Source organism: Elgaria multicarinata, chromosome 23, assembly GCF_023053635.1.
Source record: "Elgaria multicarinata webbii isolate HBS135686 ecotype San Diego chromosome 23, rElgMul1.1.pri, whole genome shotgun sequence".
NCBI classification, from domain to species: Eukaryota; Metazoa; Chordata; class Lepidosauria; order Squamata; family Anguidae; genus Elgaria; species Elgaria multicarinata.
This window is the reverse complement of record NC_086193.1, coordinates 2033221-2039256: the sequence shown is the minus strand read 5'-3', so window position 1 is coordinate 2039256 and position 6036 is coordinate 2033221.

Below are 6036 nucleotides of genomic sequence, written 5' to 3'. Positions count from 1 at the left end.
GAGGAGGGAGCGCCGCGTAGCCACGCCCCTCGCAACGCCCGCCCGCCGCCGCTTATTGGCCGCGGCGCGCGCGTCCGGCGGCGCCTATTGGACGCCCGCCGCGCCGGTCAGGGTGCGCGAGGCGGCGGCGGCGGGCAAACCGCCGCTCGCGAGGAAGGGAGGGCCCCGCCCGGCTGCCGCGCACGCGCACAGGCTGCCCTCGTCGCCCGCTTGCCCGGCCTGTCGTGCCCTTTTCTTCTTCCCCCCCCGCCCTCTCGCCTCTTTCTCGCGCCTTTCTTCCCCCTCCCCCCCCTCCTCGCGCCTCAAAGGGCGTGGCTCGCATTACCTCAGCTCTCTCGCCCTCTCCCCGTTCCCGTGTGTTCACACGTTACGCACCTCTCAAACACACGTCGCCTCAGTTTTGAGGGGTGGGAGTGGGGGGGATTGGTTGCCCTCAGGGAAATGACCACACTCCCTTCTTCGTGTGTCCACACGTTACGTTTCAAAGCCTAATCGCGTGTCCGAACTGCCCATTTGCCCGGATTGATGGCAAATCCGGGAGGGGAGATCCGGATTTTCCCCTCCCACAAAGAGCAGCATTAACAAAAATGCTTATAACTCTGTCGTTTTTTAAGATCAAGACATGAAACTTGGCACAATGGTAGCTCTTAGGAAGGGCTTTAGTCATACCAAATTTGAAACAGATCTGTTCATCCATTGATTTTTTAGGATTTTTTTTTTGAAAATTGAGGTTTTAAAATTATTGTTTTTTAAACTCTCATTTTTAAAGATAAAAGAGATGGGACTTTGCACCATGAAAGGATTTAGGTAGAGCCTTAGCCACGCCGAATTTGAAACAGAGCTGTTCATCCATTGATTTTTTAGGATTTTTTTTTAAAAATGAGGTTTTAAAATTATTTTTTAAACTGTCATTTTTAAAGATAAAGAGATGGGACTTTGCACCATGAAAGGATTTAGGTAGAGCCTTAGCCACGCCGAATTTGAAACAGATCTGTTCATCCATTGATTTTTTAGGATTTTTTTTAAAAATGGAGGTTTTAAAATTATTGTTTTTTAAACTGTCATTTTTAAAGATAAAGAGATGGGACTTTGCACCATGAAAGGATTTAGGTAGAGCCTTAGCCACGCCGAATTTGAAACAGATCTGTTCATCCATTGATTTTTTTAGGAATTTTTTAAATATTGAGGTTTTAAAATAATTGTTTTTAAAACTGTCATTTTTAAAGATAAAAGAGATGGAACTTTGCACCATGAAAGGATTTAGGTAGAGCCTTAGCCACGCCAAATTTGAAACAGATCTGTTCATCCATTGGTTTTTTAGGATTTTTTTAAGAAATGAGGTTTTAAAATTATTATTTTTAAAACTGTTATTTTTAAAGTTAAAGAGATGAAACTTTGTACCATGATAGGATTTAGGTAGAGCTTTAGTCACACCAAGTTTGAAACAGATCTGTTCATCCATTGATTTTTTAGGATTTTTTTTTGAAAATGAGGTTTTAAAATTATTATTTTTAAAACTGTCATTTTTAAAGATAAAGAGCTGAAAGTTGGCACCATGATAGCTTTTAGGTAGAGCTTTAGCCATACCAAATTTGAAACAGATCTGGGGCCAGTAGCAAACTGTTAACAACAACAGCAGCTTGCAATGAGTGAAGATACAGTCAGAAAAAATATTTAAGGGCAGAGGGGAATGTAACACACAGAGTATAGCAAAAGCTTCAAAGTACAGCAAAACCTACAAAAGTAGGAGTGAGTGAAGTTAATTTCAGATACATTGAATCTCTCACTTGTTCTTTATTTCAGTGATTTTAACATTAAAATGCTATGTAGAACAGATTTGTCTTAAATGTGTGCTGTAAAATCAGACATGTGACCAAGGCTATGTTCGGGTGGGCACGCCCCTTTGGTACTGGACACGCCCCCTTGGGGGGCGACCATGTTGTCCTCCATTTTGGTTTCCAAAATATGGTCACCCTAAATCTACCTCAGCGAATTTTCTCCCTCTTTTCATATTTTCACACATTGTTCAAAGACGTTTGCTAATGACACACTTAATTCGCGAATTTGCCTCAGTGAAACCTTTCCTTGGTTTCACATGTTAAATTCGTTTTAAATCGGGTGGTAGCAGGGGAGCCTTTGGCCCTCCAGATGTCGGACTACAACTCCCACCATCCCTGGCAACACACCCTGCTGACTGGGGCTGATGGGAGTTGGGAGTCCAACCACATCTGGAATGCTACAGATTCCCCACTCTTCTCTAAACCAGTTTCTGATCCTACCAAGTCAAGTTTATCGTATTTAGCAACCAGCCTTCGATAACAGTGGTACAGGCCTCCAATTAAAATCTTATTTTTTGTTGGTGTTATTTGGCTTTTTAAACCACTAAGAGCCAAGCAACAGATTGAAACAATTAGCTGGCAAATTACCATGAAGAAAAGACAATATTGTCACCCAGAGAGCTTCGGCTATGGAGCAGTATACAAATGCAATAATAATAATAATAATAATAATAATAATAATAATAATTACATAAGGCATATCTCTTTTATTATTTAGTGGCCATCGATTCAGCCAAGTTGAAGCCATTGATAATGGAATTATTATTATTATTATTATTATTATTTCCCATCTTCTTTCCTCTTGCAAGGGACCCAGGCCAGCTCACATGGCCCCACGACTCTCCATTTTATCCCCACAACAACCCTGTGAGGTAGGTTAATAATAATAATAATAATAATAATAATAATAATAATAATATTTATTTATTTCTTACCCACCTCTCCATTCTGATCGAGGCAGGGAACAACAGTAAATATAAAATACATAAAACTGAATTAAAACATAACATACATTGTTAAAACAATGAGTGGGGGGGTTGGACTAGATGGCCTTATAGGACCCTTCCTACTCTACTATTCTATGATTCTATGAAAACATCCTAAAATAATTTTAAAACATCCTAAAATTACACTGGATAGGCCGGCCGGAAGAGATAGGATTGGGAGCCTTGGTATTATTGCTGGCTTTTATCGTTTTTATTTTGTTTTTGTTGTATTGCATTGCTGGTGTCTTTCACCGCAAAAGCCACCTTGAGAGGGTTGGACCCTTAAAGGCAGTTTAAATCTTGTTCTCCTTCGGTTTTCTCTTTCGCCTTGGAGAAGAGAAGATTGAGGGGAGACATGATAGCCCTCTTCAAATACTTAAAAGGTTGTCCTACAGAGGAGGGCCAGGATCTCTTCTCGATCCTCCCAGAGTGCAGGACATGGAATAACGGGCTCAAATTAAAGGAAGCCAGATTCAACCTGGACATCAGAAAAAACTTCCTGACGGTTAGAGCAGTGTGACGGTGGAATCAGTGACCTAGGGAGGTTGTGGGCTCTCCCACACTAGAGGCCTTCAAGAGGCAGCTGGACAACCATCTGTCAGGGATGCTTTAGGGTGGATTCCTGCACTGAGCAGGGGGTTGGACTGGATGGCCTTGTAGGCCCCATCCAACTCTGCTATCTATGATTCTATGATTCTTTCTCCCCCATCCTCTAGCCTGCCTTTTCTATTCCCCATGACCACCGAGGATCTCAAAGTCTTACAAACACAGGCATGACTGCAATTTTTTTTGCATATACTCTGTTACTCTGTTACTCTGTACAGCACCGTTTTACTCTGTACAGCACCATGTACATTGATGGTGCTATATAAATAAATTAAATAATAATAATAATAATAATAATAATAATAATAATAATAATAATAATACTCTGCTGGATCCCTCTTATACGCCTTACTTTATTCTGCATATTCCCTGTGAGCCAGTGGAGAATTGATTCTTGCACCCAGTTTGAATAGAATCGATTTGAAATGCAACATTGGGAGGAAAATGAAAGCATGAACCAAAGGAACTGGGAAGGTGGAAGCAGACGTGGATGATAGACAGTAGGAATTAACAATCAAACACACACAGGGCATCTTAAGGAAAACCGTGAATTTAGGATTGGGCCTTAGACTCAAGTGCTGGAGCACATTCTTGAATATAGTAGGTCCCAGTTTCAATCCCTAACATCTCCAGGTAGGGATGGAGGGAAGAGTGCAGACTGAAATTCAAGAGAACGGCTACCAATCAGTGCCTGTGTTCAGAAGACACCTTAAACCACGGCTTTAACCACGGTGAATAAGGCAACAGTTAACGCTGCAGGAGCTATGCTAGAGTGGCCAGATTTAAAAGAGGGCAGGGCTCCTGCAGCTTTAACGGTTGTGATGAAGAGGGAATTTCACCAGGTTCTCCATATATACCAATGACACCTGCTGAAATTCCCTTTTCTACGCAACTGTTAAAGATACAGGAGCCCCCGGTCCTCCTTTTCATAGGGTCACCCTAGGGCAGGGCTCCTGCAGCTTGAACTGTTGTGATGAAGAGGAAATTTCACCAGGTTCTCCCTATATACCAATGACACCTGCAGAAATTCCCTTTTCAATACAACTGTTAAAGATACAGGAGCCCCCGGTCCTCCTTTTCATAGGGTCACCCTAACTCTGACGTCACCTAACATTTCTCCCTCTCCCACACAGAGGCCTACACAATGCCCAGGCCAATTTTTTTTGGTGCTGTTGCCATGGTGACACCTTTTAAGCCACGCCCCTCGTTTAAATAACGGTTGAGCATGGAACGCGGGGCGGTTTAGCCAGAGGAGAAGCGGCCACGTGACTTGGTCGAATATGGAGGGGGCGGGGAAGCTTTCTCTCCTCCCCGACCTCAGGCTGGACTCACGTGATCAAGAAGAAGGCTCAGGGGCGGGGCTTGTTGGCGAGAGAGCTGGGCGGAGAAAAGCGTCCTGGGAATCATAGAGATAAAAATAGGGTAGAGTGATACAAAGCTTGAACTTCCGGAAGATGTCTATACGGGCTGGCAAAGTGTAGGAAGGGAGCGGATCATTGGTCCAGCGCAGAGCTACGAAAGCTGAAGAGGAACCCATCTCATGGCCTGGATAGCCAACTTCCGGGTTCACAATGCAGAAGCCATTTTAAACCGTTTCCAGCAGCTCATAAAAACCAGTACAGAAATCCAGTCTTTTTTACTGAAGGCTGTAATTCAGCCTTCCTCAACCTGGGGCGCTCCAGATGTGTTGGACTACAGCTCCCAGAATGCCCCAGCCACCTGGCTGGGGCATTCTGGGAGATGCAGTCCAACACATCTGGAGCGCCCCAGGTTGAGGAAGGCTGCTGTAATTGGACAGTAAATGTTCCCCCACCAACCCTTGCTCACCAGCTGGCTGGGGCATTCTGGGAGCTGTAGTCCAACACATCTGGAGCGCCCCAGGTTGAGGAAGGCTGCTGTAATTGGACAGTAAATGTTCCCCCACCAACCCTTGCTCACCAGCTGGCTGGGGCATTCTGGGAGCTGTAGTCCAACACATCTGGAGCGCCCCAGGTTGAGGAAGGCTGCTGTAATTGGACAGTAAATGTTCCCCCACCAACCCTTGCTCACCAGCTGGCTGGGGCATTCTGGGAGCTGTAGTCCAACACATCTGGAGCACCCCAGGTTGAGGAAGGCTGCTGTAATTGGACAGCAAATGTTCCCCCCCCAGCCCCTGCTCACCAAAATAATATCAGAAATTAATATCATTTTTATTTTTTGTAACTCAGGTCTTATGTCATATTTTTTTTTCCTTTTGAGTTTGCATTCGAAGTAGCCCTGTTAATGTAAATTCCATTACCAAATAATCTATTTATAAGTTTAGGAATCAGTTGGTCATGAAAATGAAATATCTGGAGGAGGAGAAGGTTCCTCTCTCTCTCTCTCTCTCTCTCTCTCTCTCTCTTATGAACCCGGAAGTTTCCTCCCAGTGGTTCTCTCTAGAGGGTTATAAGTTTATGGCGACGGGGAGGGGGGGAGAGAGAGAGAGAGCGAGAGAGAGCGAGAGGTGGGCGTGGCTTGTGGCTGGCGGAGCGTGCGAGAGCCGGCCGGCCGGCGGCGTGTGCGTGCCGTGCGTCGCGTGTTTCCCGGCGTGCCCCGCGCGCCCTCCGCTCTCCCCCTCCCCCTCC